Source organism: Narcine bancroftii, chromosome 2, assembly GCF_036971445.1.
Source record: "Narcine bancroftii isolate sNarBan1 chromosome 2, sNarBan1.hap1, whole genome shotgun sequence".
Lineage (NCBI taxonomy): Eukaryota > Metazoa > Chordata > Chondrichthyes > Torpediniformes > Narcinidae > Narcine > Narcine bancroftii.
In genome coordinates this window covers 274,898,033-274,919,575 of record NC_091470.1, presented here as the reverse complement: position 1 = coordinate 274,919,575, position 21,543 = coordinate 274,898,033, and the positions used below count along the sequence as shown (strand labels likewise).

Below are 21,543 nucleotides of genomic sequence, written 5' to 3'. Positions count from 1 at the left end.
TTACTGCAACTGTTGAAGCTGGAGATAAGTACACCGAAGCAGAGTTTATGGTTATAGAAGAGAGGGGAGAACCATTGCTGAGTAGAAGCACAGCGCAAGACCTGGCAATACTTCATATTGGAGCTTGTGTCAATTCAATTCAGTCATACGAGGATATGAAGCAAGAATTCCCCGCAGTCTTCCAAGGAGTAGGAAAGCTGAAAGGTCGACAATTGAAGCTAGCGGTAGATGAAACGGTCAAACCCAAGGCACAACCAATGCGCCGAACTCCGTTTGGACTTCGTGGGAAAGTCGAAGCCAAAATTAAAGAATTGATTGAACAAGAAATTATATAACCGGTGGAACATTCGACACAATGGGTCCGTCCCGTAGTGATTGTGCCCAAACCAAAGGGTGACATAAGACTATGTGTTGACATGAGAATGGCCAATGAAGCTATAATTAGAGAACGACACCCTATACCAACAGTGGAGGAAATACTTCAAGAACTAACTACCAGCAAGGTATTCTCAAAAATTGATCTGAAATGGGGCTATCATCAATTAGAGCTGGATCCAGGTTCCCGAGATGTAACAACATTTGTGACTCACTGTGGATTGTATCGTTACAAGAGACTATCATTTGGAATTAATGCAGCTTCTGAGATCTACCAGTATGAAATCCATCGAGAGATTCAAGGCATTCCTGGAGTTGCCAACATTTCTGACGACATCATAGTCCATGCACCAACGAAGGAAGAGCGTGACAAACGGTTGAGGCGTGTACTATCTAGACTACAGGAGGCAGGCCTTACTGTGAATGGAAACAAGTGCCAGTTTGGTGTGTCAGAAATGGACTTCATGGGACACAGACTTACACGGGAAGGACTAAACCCTGCAGAGGCCAAGGTGAAAGCGATTGCAGATGCACGTGCACCTCAGAACTCAACAGAGGTGAGGAGTTTCCTGGGATTGGTCAATTTTTGTGCAAAGCTCATTCCTAATTTCGCTACAGTGGCAGAACCACTAAGGAAACTAACCAGGAAAGGTGTACCATTTCATTTTGGATCTGAGCAGAAGAAAGCGTTCACAGCGCTGAAGCAAAGCCTGACAGATGCAAAAACTCTTGGATATTACGATCCGGCGGCATCAACCAAAGTCATAGCGGATGCCAGCCCGGTTGGTTTAGGAGCCGTGTTGGTCCAGATGCATGATGGGGGACCAAGAATCATTGCCTATGCCAGCAGATCGTTATCAGATGTGGAAAGAAGATACTCTCAGACAGAGAAAGAAGCACTCGGACTTGTATGGGCCTGTGAGAGGTTCCATGCATATTTATACGGCATTGAATTTGAACTCATCACAGATCATAAGCCATTAGAGGTGATCTATGCACCTAGATCCAAACCATGTGCCAGAATAGAGAGATGGGTACTCAGACTACAACCCTACAAATATAAAGTAATCCACATTGCAGGGAAAACAAACATTGCAGATCCGCTGTCCAGATTGGTGAAGGATGGATGTGGGGGGGTGAGGGAGGGGCCGTGGGGGGGTGAGGGAGGGGCCGTGGGGGGGTGAGGGAGGGGCCGTGGGGGGGTGAGGGAGGGGCCGTGGGGGGGTGAGGGAGGGGCCGTGGGGGGGTGAGGGAGGGGCCGTGGGGGGGTGAGGGAGGGGCCGTGGGGGGGGAGGGAGGGGGTGTGTTTAGATAAATAAAAGCAAATGAATTAACTTCAAACCTAATTTATTAACTATATACATCAAGGATGCAAAGTAACAGAACATGGCCACTTCAGTGCACTGGCGTAAAGAATCCCCCAGAACTCCAGTTACACAGATATACAGGATATGAACACAGTATCAGGTCTACATCCCCTTTCCTTAGGGGACAGTAGGGCCTGTGATGACTCTGGTGCTGGGGACTAGCATTTCTGCTGTCCCCAAGATGAGTGGGCAGCCTTCGCTGCTACAGCGAAGTGCGCCAGGCTTGGTTGAATGGAATGATGGCACTGAAGAAGAAGAAACTGGAAGTCAGGCCAGAAGTCGGGTGGGCCCATCCAAGTCAGTGTCGGAGGCAGAGGTTTTATCTTCAGGCAGTGAACATGAAGATGATTTATAAGAATGTACAAGCCGAGCCAATTTCCCAATTAAAGTAAGTAATGTAGACATATTAAAAGAAATTGGAAGTAAGAGAAATGATATGAATGATGAAATGAAAATAAAATAAATAAAGTAACAGAGGTTATAAATAAGCTGAAATAATTGATGAATTAAATCAAGAATTGAAAACAGTAAAAATAAGATGTGGAACAAGTTAGAGTATCTCAGATAGAAAACAAAAACATTGTCAAAAAGTGGAAAATTATAGTAGAAGAAATAATATTAAAATAGTGGGTCTGAAAGAGGGGGTGGAATAACAAGATATGTCTAGTTTTTTTTCAAAAATGTATTCCGGAAGTACTTGGACAAGAGAACTTTGTGGTAGATATTGAGATTGAAAGGGCTCACAGGCCCCTTGGAAGAAAACTAGCCCCAGGGAAGAACACACGTTCAGTTCTGATAAAATTCCTGCGATATCAAGACAGAGAAAATGTTTTGAGAATTACCGCTCAAAAAGTTCAACAGAAAAAAGGTCCACTTGAATTTGAAGAAGATAAAATTTTATTTTATTTAAAAGGAGAAAAGAATTTAATCCTGTGAAAAAGACCTTATGGGAGAAAGGATATTGTTCATTTTTCCAGCACCCTGCAACCTTGAAAATCTTTTTGCCAAATAGCCAGAACAAATTCTTTGTGAGCTGACTGGAAGCAGAGGGATTTGTCCAGGGTTTGCCAAGATTATGGACTGGATTAAGAACTTGAAGTTTGTCTGCGACATTTAACTTTCAGAATTAATTTTTTTTAATTGGATTATATATTTCAGAAATATCTGAGTATGTGACAAATTTCAGGAGGGTGGGGAGTACTAACTTCTGCTGATGCATGTGTGTATATGTGTCTTCTGTCACAGCCCACACAATGGCAGGTAATAGGACAGAAGTCTCAAAATGGCAGAGGTAAAGTTTGGAGATTTGTGGAGTCTGAAGAAAAACTGGTTTAATTATGTAGAAAGATTTGATCAAATATTGATGAGGCACCGCCTGTAAACTGAAAGCGATGGCTGTTTTTGAGTCTAATGGGCAGTAAGACGTTTGATCTATTCAAATCTCTGCTAGCACTTGAGTATATGGAAATGAAATTGTACACACAGTTGTGTACAACAATAGGGGCACAACTCAGTCTCAAACCACCGGTTATGGCTGAAAGACAGACTTTATGATAGAATGCAAAGAACAGGCAAATCTGTAAGTGAATTTTTGGCTGCATTACGTAGAGTACCAAAGCACTAATCAATCCTTAAGCCAACTGTTATGAGACCATTTATTAAGAGGGTTGGCTGACTGCAATGCCAAACAAGAGTTATTAAGTATGGATGATATAACACTTGATATAGCCTCTGGTTCAGAAATGGCTGTTTTAAAAACTTGGACATCTGCCAAAGAGATCTAGAGGGGAAACTTTCCCACCAAGAATGCTTCCACTGTGGAAAATACGGACGATTGTTATTTCAAGAAATCCAGATATCATCTCTGTGATAAAGAAGGACACCATATATACAAAAGATTGGTGTGGTTACTTTATAATTAATCATATTAGGATTATTAGTTAATTTTGGGGTAATCTGTCACTCCCTGTCCTCATCTTGTGCTGTAATATGCTTATTTTATATTTTATTCCATATTGAAGGTATAATTTACATTTATTATAATTTTTGAAATTTCTATACATATTATGTACTTATTGTTAGGTTGTTTTACAGTGATATCCAGTATTATTATTAAATTAGTTCTCTCTCCTTTCTCTTTTTCCTTCCCCTTTTTTTCCTATTTTCTTTCTTTGGGGTTTTTTTCTGTGGGAGCGAGTGGGTGGGGGGGGTGGATAAAAATGCAAAAAAGCATGTATGTCTTTTCTTGACTAGATTAACTTTGATATCTGTATGTAATTTTGAATACATGTGTTAATAAAATACAAATTGAAAAAAAATCCAGATGTCACCTCTGATAAAGAAGGACACATCAGGGCCAGATGGCCAATGGGGAGAATAAAAAAGAGAAACTGGATAAAAGACAGAAACCAAAACACTGAAAACGCCCATCCAGGATAAAAACTGGAAGAAAAGGATGAAAGCCCCAGTACTAGCAAGGAAACAAACAACTTGGAGGAAGACAAGAAATCGAAGATTATATATGTTTTGCGGATTAAAAGATTAAAAACCCTGCAATCTATGACCAGTTGAAGATCAACAATGAACCTCTTTAAATGGAGTTGGATACAGGGACAGCAGTGTCACTAATGCCACTAGTTTTAAAACACCAACTGCTACCCTGTTCCCCATTAAAATAACCAGTACTATTTTAAACACAGTCACAGGGGATAAGGTCACAGTGTTTGGGAAGTGCAACATGAATGTACAATATAAAGAGCTTCCACCAAAAAGATTACCCCTCTACCTTGTGGACACAAAGGGGCCAGTGCTGTTTGGAAGAAACTGGCCAGCACACATTCAGCTAGACTGGGTAGAAATTGGATCAGTAATGAATTTAAGCCAGGAAGAGAAAGCCCACCCAAAACTGGAACAAGTTCTCAATAAATAACAAACGGTTTTTTAAAAAAAATACCTAGGAAAAATCCAGGGAGTCCAGGCTAAATTACAAATTACAACTGAAATTAGTGTAGAACCTAAGTTCTAAGCCCAGAATGGTACCAATTGGAAATTAATAGATTGGAAAATGAGAGAATAGTGGAACGAATCCAATGCAGTGATTGGGCAGCTCCCATCTTGCCAGTGCGAAAAGTCAATGGAGAAATCTGAATTTGTGGTGACTACAGAGTCACCATTAACCAGGCTATGCAGATACCTGAAGATCCTATGCCCAAAGCAGAAGAATTATTCCAGGCTCTGAATGGGGAAATAAATTCACAAAACTGGATTTATTGAAAGCATATCAACAAATGGAATTAAATGAAGACTCGAAGAAATATGTGGCAATAAATACTTACTGAGTGTTATTCACCAATACCCGAATCCTATATGGAATATTCGCAGCCCTGGCAATATTTTAAACTGCTTTGGACAAATTATTACATGGCATCAATGTAGGATGTTACCTCAATGACATAATAATTACAAGTTGGTAGGACTCTGAGAATCTACCCAACCCAGAAAAGGTCCTAACTCAATTGCAACAAGGAAACATCTGTCTGTGACAGGACAAATGTACATTTATGGTACCCTCCATGATATATTTGGGCTTTACAGTTAACAGTGAAGGAGTCCGAATGGACTCTGCTGGTACGAAAGCTGTCCGCAGAGTATTATACCCAACAAACTGAGCCAAATTGCAGTCATTCTTGGGTTTAGTTTACCATTTTTGGAAGCACATTCCAAATATGTCAATGCTCTGCAACCCACTAAATTGATTGTTGAGAAAAGACCAGAAATGGTGCTGGAATAAAGAGACTAGTAATGCAGTGAATCACTTGATAGAACTACTGACATCCAGCGACAATGTTCTCATCCACTGTGACCCTCTAGAAGAAGTGTGACCCTTGTGGTGTTTGCTTTGCTAGTGGGATTAGGAGCAGTGTTGCCACAAGTAACAGGAAAAGGGGAACAACCAGTGTTTTATGGTTCCCGGTCTTTGATGACTTGTGAATATAATTATGCCTAGCTGGAAAAAGAAGGGCTTGCCTTAATTTTGGTGTCAAACAGTTCCACCAATATTTGTATGGTAGAAAGTTTACCTTAGTAACAAACAACAAACCACTAAGTTTGATTCTAGACCCTAAAAAGGTGGGCCATGCTGCTAGCCGCATATAAATACGATATGAAACATAAACCAGCAACCTAAAACAGTCAAGTGGATGCTGTATCTCACTTACCTCTACCAGAAACAGAACAGGAAGAAAAAAAATAATTAAATAGTCAGAAGAGTCTACAGCCATTAATCAAGAACAGCTTCATCGTCTACCAATTATGGCAAAGATAATCAGGAAATAAGTACAAAAAGAAACTACACTGTCAAAAATTCTATTCTTCACATTAAATGGGTGGCCTGAGGCTGAAGCTATCTCTGTGGAACTGAAACCATATTATACACAACACCATGAGATATCAATTGAAGAAGGTTGTTTATTATGGGGGACAAGGATGATCATTCCTGAAAAAGCCAGAGGGCCATATTATCAGAGCTCCATAACAACCACCCAGGAGAGCTTAGGATGAAAGCGTTAACGTGTATGCATGTCTGCTGGTCCTCAGTAGACATTGATATTGAACAGATGGTAAGATGTACCACTTGTCAAGATATGCAACCCAAAGCTCCTCAAGCCGAAGCTAACCCATAGAAATGGCCATCACAACTATGGAATAGGATTCACACTGATTTCGCTAGTCCTTTTATGGGAGAAAACTTCCTTATTGTTGTTGAAATGACCAGTAATATCACACATGAGAAAAACAACAACAGACTAGACAATTGAAAAACTATGAAACATATTTGCATCATATGGATTACCTATTGAACTGGTTTCCAATAAGTGGCCACAGTTTGTATCGGATGCCTTTAAGGAATTCCTACGCAATAACAGTATACGACACATTTTATCAACAGCCTACCATCCAAGCACTAACGGGGAAGCAGAATATTTTGTACAGACTTTCAAAATGGCCATGAAAACTAAGAAACTCCAAAACACATGATGGAGTCTGTTAGGTCTGCTTTGTTCATGAATGAGTGAGACAAACACCAGACTGAGTCGAAATCAGGGTTCTTTGTTCTTTATTACCGGATTGTAACACTTGCAACTAACCATGTTAGTCGGAGAATGCATTCTGCCGTTATCAGCAAAATGGTGATTTTTTATACCCTTGGATATGTGCTTAGAACATCATATCATTACTTGTCCAATGACTAAAACTGTTGCTATCCTTTCCCTGCTAGCTTCCTGCCTCTCAATCCATCAATGTCTCTCTTATCTTGTAAGTACAAGGATGCATTCACATCTTGTTACAGCCCTGCACATTCCCATCTCATGATGTTTTACCTTACAATCCCTCCTTTGTCCTCTTTAGAGGACAATCTCGCCCTGACTATGCTACCACCGCGTTACATTAGTTCGCCTATTATTGCCAAGCTCTATACGGGTTCTGTTCACAGGGCAGTTCGGCGAGGGCTCCCCCAACCCTCCTTTGCGTACACCCCCCATCCGTCACCCCGATCCCATTGCCCGTTTACAAGTTTCATCCCATTTGCCCCCAAGCAAAAAACTAGCTAACCCCCCGTACATTAGTAAATTCCCAAGTTAACATATGGTCTACAATCTAATTCATAATACTTGTTCTACAATCTGATTAATAATGTTTGTGTTACAATCAATGTTATAATATTTGTTCTACAAGTCACAAAATCACAGATTTCCTGTTAGGATATAGAAACACACTGCACTCTACAACTAAATGAACACCAGCTGAATTAATGTTTGGGGTAATTTAAGAACAATACTTTCCACAGTGCACCTAAACATCAGCCTTCACCTAGAGCAATCAACTTCTCCAAATAAATTTACCAGGTCTCTAGAAATGGGATAATGAGTATGGGACTATAGGGAGCTGTGGGTGAGAGGTGTGGTACTTTAAAAAAAAACTAAGTCTGTTCTTACTCTATACTGGTGGGAACTAAAATATGGAAATGGCACATTGACCCGTTGAAAGCAGAGGATGACCCATGGCCACGCCACTGCTCACGACCCCATTGAAACTCCAGATGAGATTCCATGGCCTTATTGTACTGTCTACATTCCAAAAATATCTTTGGGAAGTGAGTCCCCTTCTTTGTTGACTGCTCAACCGAGCAGCCCTCAACCAACCAGCTCCATGGCTCAACAGAACACCTATACTACATCTTGTTCAACAGCGCAGTCCTATACAAATTCCCAGTGGGGTTCACCAAAGACTAAGTTCACAGTCCTTGCCACCAACTGAAGTACTACCCCAGAAGCAAAGAGCCCAGTAAAGTCAAATTATCCTGACAGATTCTACCTTTCTGAGACAATCCAAAAGGGAGAAACATCTAGAATGACTGAAGGACTATGTACAGGGATCTGTGGGTTTATCATCTCATACTTGTGTTATACTCTAATTGTAATCTTTGCAGACGATGCCGCTTTAGTTGCCCATTCAGAGCCAGCTCTTCAGCGCTTGACATCCTGCTTTGCGGAAACTGCCAAAATGTTTGGCCTGGAAGTCAGCCTGAAGAAAACTGAGGTCCTCCATCAGCCAGCTCCCCACCATGACTACCAGCCCCCCCCCACATCTCCATCGGGCACACAAAACTCAAAACGGTCAACCAGTTTACCTATCTCGGCTGCACCATTTCATCAGATGCAAGGATCGACAACGAGATAGACAACAGACTCGCCAAGGCAAATAGTGCCTTTGGAAGACTACACAAAAGAGTCTGGAAAAACAACCAACTGAAAAACCTCACAAAGATAAGCGTATACAGAGCCGTTGTCATACCCACACTCCTGTTCGGCTCCGAATCATGGGTCCTCCTCCGGCATCACCTACGGCTCCTAGAACGCTTCCACCAGCGTTGTCTCCGTTCCATCCTCAACATTCATTGGAGCGTTTTCATCCCTAACGTCGAAGTACTCGAGATGGCAGAGGTCGACAGCATCGAGTCCACGCGGCTGAAGATCCAGCTGCGCTGGGTGGGTCACGTCTCCAGAATGGAGGACCATCGTCTTCCCAAGATCGTGTTATATGGCGAGCTCTCCACTGGCCACCGTGACGGAGGTGCACCAAAGAAAAGGTACAAGGACTGCCTAAAGAAATCTCTTGGTGCCTGCCACATTGACCACCGCCAGTGGGCTGATATCGCCTCAAACCGTGCATCTTGGCGCCTCACAGTTTGGCGGGCAGCAACCTCCTTTGAAGAAGACCGCAGAGCCCACCTAACTGACAAAAGGCAAAGGAGGAAAAACCCAACACCCAACCCCAACCAACCAATTTTCCCCTGCAACCGCTGCAACCGTGTCTGCCTGTCCCGCATCGGACTTGTCAGCCACAAACGAGCCTGCAGCTGACGTGGACTTTTACCCCCCCATAAATCTTCGTCCGCGAAGCCAAGCCAAAGAAGAAGAATCCTCACCATTATTCTGGGGGAACCACATAGATATCGTAGTTTAATTTAAGTGCTGCTCTTATGCTACTTTCACAAAGCATATATTTTGTGGGAGGGAAGTGTTATGGTCCCAGAGGACTCCAAAACCCAGCAGCAATAGAAATTCACCAAGACAAATGGTTACTTAAACAAGTTGTTTTTAATTATCTTTAAACATGAAAGCAGGGTCAAACTCTAATTTATTATTATTAACTTAACCTAATTTAATCCCCTTCTAATTCTAAGTGCACATGTATGTAATGTGTGTATAAGTTCAGAAAAGTTCTTTGATTCACATTTCAATCTCACTTCTCACTCCTCCAAGTTCACTGGTATCAGGCAATTCTTATACTGTGCACAGAATTTAACATTTATGAAGTTCACCAGGCTTTGCTGCTTGAAAGATAAATGGTTACCGCTCAGGAAGGTTCTTGTTGATTTTAGAGAGAGATTTGTTGCTCGTTGGACACAAACTGATTCCTTCTGATCAACCACTTCAGTGTCTTGCCAAAGAAACTTGCCCCATCAGGGTTTTCCAGATGATAACCTCTTTCTTTCAAGTCACCACAGTTCCTTTTTGTTTCCCTTATTTCAAGTGAAACATTACACAGCCAGCCATCTCCTCTTGTATGGGCCACAAGGGCTTTGAACAGACTGAACTAAGAACTCACAACCCATATTTGGGGTAATTAAAAAACAAAACTTTCCACAGTGCAGCTTCTGCTGCTGGACTGTAGAAATGAATTCTCTCTCTCTCTCTCTCTCTCTCTCTCTCTCTCTCTCTCTCTCTCTCTCTCTCAGAGAAAACCACATGACCCTCTCAGACCAGCACTCTGCACTCACAGACTACGGCACTGGACCCAATCTTTGAGTTTGTTCATCTGTTGCTTTCCAAAATAATAATCCATTATTCCACAGCATGTCCAATTAACATCTCATGGGCATTCTTCAAAGTTTTTGCAAAGGCACTCGGAGCCTGGACAGTCTGGCTTGAGAAGAGCTCTGGCATTTTAAATGGCCTCAGATCTATTTTGAAGTGTTTGTATCTTTTTGTGACCTACACTAAAAAAAATCTGCCATAATTTATCTCCTTTAAAACCTATCTCTATACAATAGAGATAACACTCTTCCCCCGTGACAGATTATGTTATGTATATACGCCTGGGTGCATATGACATCATCATGTCATATTGTGTGCTGTGGGAAACCAAGTTCAACTTGTATTGAACCATGAAAGAAGCATCATGTCTCAGTTGCTGATATATTACTAAACCACAAATACATAACACCGGGGGAAAGAGAGGATGTGAGGCAGGAGGGAAAGGGGCATGGAGGACAGGAGAAGAGAGCAGGGAGGATGAGGAGAGAAAGGGAGCAGGGAGGATGGGGAGGGAGAAAGCCGCTTTCAGGTGGCCAGAATACTCCAACATAAAGCCACATAAAATACCTGAATGCGGGTGTTGGGAGCCCACCTGAAAGTGGAGAACCCTGTCCTGAGGAGTACTTACCCAACCCTCCTCGCATAGGTGTATTTTCTGCTTCTGAGCACTCCCCGTAGGTAACTAAAAGCAGCAGGACTATGACCACAGTTGACAGGAGCCGGCATTTGCTCCACGGCACCTTTTCCTGCTGCAGAATTTTCAGGTTCCAGAACAGGGCCTTCAGTGCTACCACCTGAATGTTGCTTCGCACACACCCGCAGTCGGCACCGGAGCCACATACTCTCAGCTATTCCACCTGAAAGCAGCTATAGAAGGGGAACAGGGAGGATGGAGGGGGAGAGAGAAAGGGAGCAGGGAGGTGGGGAAGAAGGAATATTGGAGGGAGAAATGGAGGAATGATATGTTGGGTGAGCAGAGCAGGGATGTAATGCCTTTTTGCCATCTCTCCCTCTAGCCACTTCATCTTCCCCCCCCCACCACCCTCCCCCCCCCCCCACCACCCCCACCCCCAGTCTAGCTGCTTCATCTCCCCATAGTTACAGAAGGGAGCATATGACCTATTGTTTCCATGGCCATTTGAAAATAAAACCGCCCAGCCTAACTCCTTTCCAGCACGTACTCCAGAACTAGTAGTTTGAGGTCAATGACATAGCTGAATGTTACTTCTTCCACTGGTTGGTATATAAGAGAATATAATGTAACTGTCAGCAAAAAAATATATAATAACTTTAGGAGAAATATTAGAGGATGCTTTTTCATTCAGCGAGTGGTGACAGAATGGAATGATCTTCCATTTGAGATAGTTGCAGCAGGGTTCTTTCTATCAATTAAGAGAAGGTTGGATGTGTACATGGAGATGAGGGGGTTGGAAGGTTATGGGAGGAGAGCGGGAGGGTCGAGCTAGTGGAGTTGTTCTAGTGAATCGGTGCGGACTTGAAAGGCCGACTTGGCCTGCTTCCGCGCCGAAAATGGTTATATGGTTATTAGATATCATAATTGTAGGCGGAAAGTTCAATTTTCCACCTCAATATCGTTGTGTTGATTTTACATTGTTGCTGGTTGTTGAACATGAAAGCCCATGGAATGCAAATGATCTTAAAAAAGAGGTATGGCACACCTTAGGCCACAGGGAGAAGTTGCTCCCGATCTCATTTAACAACAATGAATCTTAGAACAGAGGTTGGTTTCACTCCCTGAAAAAATGATTGCAGTGATGTACTCGCTCCACGTTTCTACCTATATTTTGTACTCCATTCATATTCCTTGAATATGAAGAATTCACATTCTTCTCAATCTTCAATTTGAAATTAAAACATGGCCCAGTTTCACTTTTGCTCCGTGGAAGAGAATTCCAAATTTCCTTTAAGCTTTACGTGTGAAATATTTTGTAAAGTTATTCCTGAATTAAGATCCTATTTCTGAGCTACCCAGATAACAAATAATACATCTTAAGCTATCTGATGTATTTGATGGCTTAAAATGATCAATTCATCCCTTAATCATCCATCTACCAGGTAATGTAATATTTCAGTAAGATCTCAATTTTTAAAAAAATAATCTTTGGAGTCCAGCTATCATTTTGATTAATCTACGTTTTGATGTGGTTTAGTCCCTAAAGCTTCACACAGAGCTTTAGGTGGTTGTAAAACCATGGCTTTAGCAGTAGCATAACCACTACCCCTTATTTATAAAGGTTTTGACCACTATGCAAGAAAAACATTATTTTACAGATACAGCATGATAACAGGTCATTCCAATCTATGAGCCTGTGTTGCCGAAATATAGCAATTAACCTGCAAACACTATACGTTTTTAGAAAAATGTTAAGCCTGCAAACAAAGACAGAAATCAAAAGGTTGCTCCCAGTGAGAACAATGTTCTGAGTTGCATCTATTTCAGTGTAAGGAGTAATGTAGAAAAGACGGATGAGCTGAGAACATGTGGAATTATGAGACTGAGGTCATAGTGAGACATGATTACTGGATTGACAGCCCAACGTTCCAGGAATCCATTGGTTTAGATGTGATGGAGAGGGAGAAGTGAAAGGATGTGGGGTGGCATTGCTAGTCAGGGAAAATGTCACAGCAGTGCTCAGATAGGGCTGACTAGAGGCTTTTTGAGTTTTATTTTTGATTTTTTTTCAAAAAGATACATTATTAAAATTTTCAATATCACAATATATTAAACTTTTTCTTACAAACAAAAAAAAGCAGTCTCTCCCTCCCTCCCCTTCCATACATATGAATTCACACACTGTCAGAGCTTGCATATCTTTTAAATATATGTGGGAAACCACATTTAAATATATATAATAGTTGCATTTATAGCCCTTTTTCTTTTTTATTACTGTATTTGGGCTCCTATGTGCTCCACGTATGGCTGCCAGACCTTTACAAAAGTGTCATATTTATTCTTAAAATCATATGTTTTTTTTTCCATAGGTAAACAGCTGCTCATTTCCACAGTCCATCGTACTGTGAGTAAAGGGGAGTCAGACTTCCAAGTGATCGCAATGCATTTATTTGCTACAACTAGTGCTATTTTTATAAACGAGATTTGATATTTATTCAATTTGTTGCTTAATTCCATAAAATTACCTAATAGATATAGCTCTGGGTCACCCATGAAGGCCACTCCTGTTATCCTGGTTAATTTTTCTGCAATGTCCTGCCAAAATGGCCTCACCTTCCTGCATAACCACGTAGCATGTAGAAAAGTTCCTATCTCAGTCTCAAATCTGAACCACATCTCTGATATTTCTGCTTTTGATCTATGCAATTTCTGTGGGGTAAGATGTAATTGGTGTAAAAAAAATGATGCTGAACCAATCCATATCTTGCATTTATGATTGGTGTCATGCTGTCTTTACACCAATCTGACCAGCTTCTTTCTGAAATCACCACACCCAAGTGTGATACCAATTTTTCTCTTGACCTCTGTAATCCTGGTGTTTCACTTTTGCTCTGGAGAGCATAGTACATTTTTGTTATAAATTTGGTGTATTCCCCATCCAGGCCATTCATTCAGTTTCACTAATTTCAGGTGGGGTCAACATTGGTCCCCATCTTTCTCTTAAGAACGATCTAAGGTGGAGAAAACAGAAGAACGTCCCGTTGGCCACTCAGTATTTGTGTTTTAATTGTTTAAAAGTTCCTTCCGTGTAGCAGTCTTCAATATATCTTATACCTTTGTCATACCACAAATTTAATATTCTATTGGCCATGTTCTTAGGCAATAACACATTTTTGCACAGTGGTGCTTTTATTAATATCTCTACTTTTTTCCTATATATTCATTAATTTTTTGCCACATTATAATCATATGTATTAGTATGGGATTATCTTTTTTTTCTAGTGATTTGACACTCCATTTCCTTTGCTTCCCCCTCCTCCATTGAGTACATTCCCATCCTTTTTCAAGAAGGGGTTGGGGTTGTCTTCAATGAAGAAGGCTGCGAGAAAGCTGTGCAGCTAAGTAGTATTTTTTTTAAATCTTGAAGTCTAAGTCCTCCCAGCCTGTAGTCCCATGTCAGTTTTTCCATTGTAATTCTTGGTACCTTATTATTCCATAGAAACTGTCTAATGTGATTGTTTAGTAGTTTAAATAAGTTTTTAGGTAATGGAATAGGCAGCGATTGTAAAAGATACAATCTTTTCATTTTAGATGGAATTAACCCTTCCCACTAAAGTAATCAGTAAGCCTCTCCATTTCTGCAGGTCCCTTTCTAACTTCCAAAGAAGAGGAACATAATTTAGTTTGTACAGATTTTGTAAGTTATTGTCAGTCGCTATTTCAAGATATTTTATTCCATTTGTCTTTTATTTAAGCTTACTTCTTTTTTGGTATCTTTCATATTTAAAATTTGTTAATGGCATTATCTTGCTTGTGTCCATATTTATTTTATAACCTGATATTCTTTCATATATTCTAGTGTTCCTTGTAATTTTTCCAAAGTTTTAGCCAGGTCTGATAGGTATAGTAGCACATCGTCAGCAAATAGACTGATTTTATGTTCTTCTTGTCCAACTTTGAAGCCCTTTACATCCAGATCCCCTCTTATTATCTCTGCCAGCAGTTCAGTCACTAAAATAAAAAAACTCTGGGGACAGAGGGCATCCCTGTCTCCTCGATCGACTCAAGGGGAACACTGCTGACATCTGATTATTGTGTTACAGAGTTCTGTGTTGTGCATTGGCCTATGTGTTGTGTGGTTTTGTGTTGGAAAGTGACAGTTTGCCTTTAAGAGCCAAGGTGAAGATGGACTGCTGAGAGAATGGGAGACGGACTGGACATATGCAGAAAATGATCTAAAAATTTCTGGACTTGGAAGAAAAACCACCACTGGGTGTGCTGTGGAGTGGAAGAAGGCCCAAAACATGAGTCATTGTCCAAGAGGCAGTTTAGAATGTTGGGTATTTTAAAAGGGATCAACATTCCGAAGGCAGCCAGAAGGATCTGGACCAAGCCATTGTTTTCTCTCTCTGCAAGCAACACAAGAAGACAACTTTGAATTTTGTGCTCTCGCTCTCTCTCTCAAAGATCTTTTGGCTTCAGTTTACCAAACAAACTGAATTTTGTTTATGATCTTTGCTTTGGTTGAGATTGAAGTTTTGTGAGTCTTGTGTGTTTTGTGTCTAAGTTTTTCTGTGGGCTGGTTGGAAATATAACTTAGACTTTAATTACATATGTTATATTTAGACTGGGGAATTTATTAGTTTTACACTGTTACAGAAATTTGCATAGTAACCAGTGGGCATTGTTATAAAAGGGGGATTTAATTTTAATTTATCGTGTTCCAATTTGGTAAGATGTGTTTCCTGCAAAAATATTATATCCACTTTTAATGCCTTTAGCATACAAGACCCTTTTTCTCTTCACAGACATGTTTATCCCATTAATATTAAGACTAATAAACCAGAGTTTTATCCATACCATTTTTCATACAAATATTGCGTAACAATAAAACGTTTCCAATTTAAAAAAATACTGTAACATTTCCCTTTTAAGAGACATATACATTTCCTCTTTAAGAAACACACACACATAAATCCCTAGCTCTGATGTTGATATTAACAATAGAACCTGGAATCCCGCGATAAAAGCCCATGGAATCTTCCAAAGAAGAAGAGCCTCACCCTTTAGCACCATCTTTTAAAACTGCTCTTCTTCTGGTGCCATTTTACCCCTTAAATTGGAATTCCCATCCTGCTACTTCCTTCACCACTTTCCTTTCTTTCCAGAGCTCTCCATGTAAATTACAATAATTTTTCTTTTAGCAGTAAAAACAAGATGGCTTAGTACTACTAAATATAATTTAAGAGAAAGATGCGTCCTTCAGTTAGACCCATTTTGAAATTGTCTTTTCAGTTTTCTCATCTGGCAACTTTAATCTTTTCATAACTTTCTTAAAAATTCTTCCATTTCTTCTTTGTTCTTAAAATTTCATTGATTACCTCAACATCACTGGGTAAGTAATTGAATATTTCAAGTTTTTGGATCGCAGTTGTCTCTTTACTCCATCAAATTCCTTTCTTTGCTTGACCAAGGCAGGGATAAAGTCTTGAAAAAACATTACTTTTGTATTGTCCACCACGAATGGGCCATCCCTCTCCCGGTAACTTAAAAGTCTTACCAGGACTGGTCATGCTCGCTGTTCACCGGTTCTTCTGGGTCCGAGGGTCCAGTGAGCCCTTTCAATTTGCAACTTTGCATTTAATTTGTTTTGTCCCAACATTTGTGGGATCCCTGTTTCAAAGAAGCTCACTGTTTTTCCCCTCTATTCCTTCTCTCAGTCTAATGATTCTTACATGTTATGTCTGCTGAAATTTTCCATATAATCGATCTTGTCCATCAGTCCTTTTCTGTATGTGTCCCATGTTTTAGCTTTTTTTCCTAGAGCCTTTAGCCTGTCCTTTGTTTTATCCAGCTCAATCTCCACTTGAGTCATTTGTTCTATTAAATCTTCCACAATTTCTTTTATTTCCAATATCTTTTCTGATATGTCTCTGATCGCAGATTCAACACTCATGAAACGAGTGCACAAAGTTTCCATCTTATTCAGGATGGTGGCTGCAACTTGGGCTGACCCCCAGCTCTGCTGGGTTCAGCCAATCCCAAGGCCCTTCCTGAGCCGCTCTCCTCATCAAGTTTCACTTGATGTTCCTTGCTGAGTTTTTAATTTTGGTTGGTTTGGTCATTTAGCAATAGTTTTATCCATTTTTAATGGTGAAGTTCTGGCTTTTGAGCTTTCAGACCATCTTTTTAATACTTTTTATGGAGAACTCTTTTAAAACCAGTCTGGTCAGATCCTCAGCATGGCCATGCCACCAGACTGACTAGAGGCTTGACTACTCAGGCTAAGTGGGTGGAACTGAGGAATGACTACATTAATGGGAATATAGTAACAAGATGAACAGCTATATGGAATCTTGGTTTTTGAAAGGAGGTGCATAGCAAGGAACAAATGAGGTACTTGAATACAAGAAATGCAAGAAAACACTTAAGTAGGAAATCAGGAGAGATAAAGAAAGCATGAGGTTACTCTAGCAAATAAGGTGATGGAAAATCCTAAAGGGTTCTACAAAAGGATAAAAAGGAACAAAATTGATCCTCTCATTTCAGAGCGATAACCTTTGCATGGCACTAAAAGAGATGAGGGCATCTTAAATTGCTTCATTTGTGTTTACTTACACAGAGTCAATCTAAGTTAGGCAAAATATCAATGAGGTCCTGGACCCTATACAGATGACAATAGCATCTGCTGTCTTGAGGCAAATTAGGGTAGATAAATCCTTAGGGCTTCTCAAGACCCTCTGATCTTGAGGAAGGGCATTATAGGGGCCTGGGTAGAGGTATTTAAATGTTCTTGGCCATGGGTGAGGTGATGGAGGATAAATAATGTTCCATTGTTTAAGAAAAGCTCTAAGAATAATCTGGGATGTTGCATACCAGGCCGGTGAGCCTGACATCAGTAGTTGGTAAGTCATTGGAAGGTATTCAAATAGATCTGATATACAAGTACCTGTATTTATAACATAACATAACAATTACAGCACGGAAACAGGCCATTAGGCCCTTCTAGTCCGCACCGAACCAAACACCCCTCTCTAGTCCCACCTCCCTACACAATGCCCATAACCCTCCATCTTCTTCTCATCCATATACCTGTCCAACCTTTTCTTAAATAATACAATTGACTCCGCCGCCACTATTTCTCCTGGAAGCTCATTCCACACGGCTACCACTCTCTGAGTAAAGAAGTTCCCCCTCATGTTACCTCTAAACCTCTGCCCCTTAATTCTTAACTCATGTCCTCTTGTTTTAATCTTTCCTCCTCTTAACAGAAATAGTCTATCCACATCCACTCTGTCTATCCCTTTCATAATCTTAAATACTTCTATCAAATCCCCTCTCAACCTTCTACGCTCCAAAGAATAAAGACCTAATCTGTCCAATCTCTCCCTATACTCTAGATGCTTAAACCCAGGTAACATTCTGGTAAACCTTCTCTGCACTCTCTCCACTCTGTTTATATCCTTCCTATAATTAGGCGACCAGAACTGCACACAGAACTCCAAATTAGGCCACACCAACGTCTTATACAATCTCAACATCACCTCCCAACTCCTATATTCCATGCAATGATTGATAAAGGCCAGCATACTAAAAGCCTTCTTCACCACCTTATTCACGTGAGTTTCTACCTTCAGGGAATGATGTACCGTTACTCCTAAATCTTTCTGCTCTTCTGTATTCATCAATGCTCTCCCATTTACCACGTATGTCCTGTTCTGATTCTTCTTACCAAAATGAAGCACCTCACACTTATCAGCATTAAATTCCATCTGCCATTTTCAGCCCACTTTTCTATGCAGCCCAAATCCCTCTGCAATCCTTGAAAACCTTCTTCATTATCCACTATTCCACTATTTAGATAGACAAGAACTGATTTGAGACAGTCAGCATGCCTTTGTGTGGGGTTGGTCATGTCTGACCAATTTGATTTTTTGAGGAGGTTTTATTTATTAGGAAAGTTGAAGGCTAAGCAGTGGAAATTGTAAACATGGACCTTAGTAAGCCCTTTGACAAGGTAGATTGGTCAAGGAGGTTCAGGATGAGGTAGAACATTGGATTAAGTGTTGGCTTTGCAGAAGAGGTCAGAGTGTGCTAGTAGATGATTGTCAGTGTCTCATAGTGTCCTTCAGGAATCAGTGTTGAGTCCATTCTGTTTGCCATATATTTCAATGAACTGGATGATAATGTGGTAAATTGCATCAGCAAATTTTCAGATGTTACCGATATTGGGGGTAATGGACAGCAAGTAAGGTTTTTAAAGTTTGCAACGGCATCTGGACCACCTAGATAAATGAGGTGGAAAAATGGGAGATGGAATTTAATGCAGATAAATGTGAGGTGTTGCACTTTGGGTGGGAAAGCCAAGGTAAGACTTCTACAGTAAACATGACACTGCAGAGTGTGGTAGAATCAAAGGATCTGGAAATTCAAATGCATAATTTTGTGGAAGTGGCATCACAGATAGATAGGTTGTAAAGAGAGTTTTTTGCACATTGGCCTTCACAAATCAAAGTATTGAGAATAGGAGTTGAGATGTTATGTTGAAGTTGTACAAGACATTGGTGAGGCCAATTTTGGAGTATTGTGAGCACTTTAGGTCACCAAACTATAAGTACATCAATAAAATGGAAAGAGTGCAGAGAGAATTTACTGCTGGGTATTGCCAGAACTTGTGGAATTAAGTATAGGGAAAGGTTGAATAGGTTAGAACATTATTCCCTGGAGCTTCAGAGGATGAGGAGTGATTTGATAGAGATGTATAAAATTGAGGGTACAGATCAGGTAAATGTAAGCTGGCATTTCCACTGTGATTGGGTGAGTCAAGAAGTGGGTGAAGGGTGAAAGGTGAAATGTTCCCCTGAAACATTTGGGGGAATTTCTTCACTCATGGTGAGAGTAGAATGTTTTGCCAGTGGAAATGGTGGATGTGACTTTGATTTCAACATTTAAGATAAATTTGCGTAGGTCCAGGAGCAAATCGATTGGATGAGGCAAAATAATTGTTTGCCATAGACTACTAGGCCAGGGGGTCTGTTTCTGTGCAGTAGTGTTCCATGATTAAATTTTAAATTTAAATTTAGATATACAGCATAAAAACAGGCCAACTTACACCCAATTAACATACACCCCTGGAATGTTTTGAACAGTGAGAGTAAACTGGAGCCCCCGGGGAAAACCCACGCATGCATGGGAAACATGAACAAACTCCCTACAGACAGCCCAGGATTTGAACTCTGGTCCTGATCGCTTGCCCTGTAAAGCCATGTGCTAACCACTATGTCAACCATGCTACCCAGACCATGATTTTTGTGAGTCCATGGTTCTCATTCAATATCCATATCCATTTCCTTGGGACATCCATGTACTGTTTCATTTCCATAAACATTAATGCAAATTAATTATTCCAACATATCCATCATTACTTTTATTTGTACTACCACTGTTTCGGGCCCATTGTTCATGGAACAAATAAATATTTTTTAAATTTCAGAAATTATAATAATAACTTTTAATGATTCTGATATTATTTTGAATTAGGATTATCAATTTGACCAGAAGTTCTCATCACGTGACACAAATTCAAGTTACCACATCATATACTCCCACCACATGTTCACAACATCTGTTAAATCCATATTGTTATCCACTTCAGATTCATGATCCAATCAATCAGCATTTCCGCAGGTTGCTTGCCACATTGTCCTGGAAATTAATCTTCTAATAGACTGTAGGTCTACGGTAAGGGAACCTACTTGGATGTAAGGTAATTGCAAGTTTTTTTTTACAAGAAATGTGACGGAAATGCTAAATTAAGAACTTCTAGGCACAAAGCAGATGATAATACTGCTTTACATAAAAATGAAGTTGGGTTTGCAGAATAATCATTTACCATTTTTCTTAAGACAAATTAAAGGATCATGTAATATCGGGATGTATAATTCTCTTCATTGATAAGAATATGAATGTAAATCATTATATTTGATGCCCATAATATTGTTACTCGATTGGAACAATTTCAAATATTGGGCATACATCAATTAATCTTCCATATTTTAATATAATTTCTTATCCTTTAAACTCGGCTTCAATGCCCCAAGCAAAATGCAAGGTAAGGATTTCTCTTGGATCTTTCCACAATCTGATGCCAATTGTCCTTAGTAGTTGAGGCTTATTGCAACCCAAAGCGCATCACAGCTCATTGCAAATTTGTGTGTGTGGTTATTTTTATAATGTGGAAAGCACAGTAACCAATATTGGCTGAAACAGTAGGGAGTTCACCCCATTTCTCTTCTACAGAACCACAGCCTTTCAGATCTGTTATCTTTTACTTATGTGAAATTATTTTTTTATTTTTCTCTTTCCAATATTTTTATTGAGCTTTACGTGTGTGTCTGTGTGTGTGTGTGTGTGTATATACAAGGACTGCCTAAAGAAATCTCATGGTGCCTGCCACATTGACCACCGCCAGTGGGCTGATATCGCCTCAAACCGTGCATCTTGGCGCCTCACAGTTCAACGGGCAGCAACCTCCTTTGAAGAAGACCGCAGAGCCCACCTCACTGACAAAAGGCAAAGGAGGAAAAACCCAACACCCAACCCCAACCAACCAATTTTCCCTTGCAACTGCTGCAACCGTGTTTGCCTGTCCCACATCGGACTTGACAGCCACAAACAAGCCTGCAGCTGACGTGGACATTACCCCTCCATATATCTTTGTCCGCGAAGCCAAGCCAAAGAAAAAAAAATATATATCGAACAAATTAAAAAGTATATTAACTGTAAG

General features: G+C 40.3%; 1 long non-coding RNA gene across 1 annotated transcript in view; it reads left to right on the top strand.

The window, feature by feature from the left end:
• Nucleotides 1-1,747: 1,747 nt before the first annotated feature.
• The window catches only part of LOC138752684 (uncharacterized), a 29,886-nt gene continuing 10,090 nt past the window's right edge, over nt 1,748-21,543 (top strand). Inside the window, exon 1 of the long non-coding RNA XR_011350835.1 lies at nt 1,748-2,130. This is a non-coding gene — a long non-coding RNA (uncharacterized lncRNA). The remainder of the gene's footprint in view (nt 2,131-21,543) is intronic.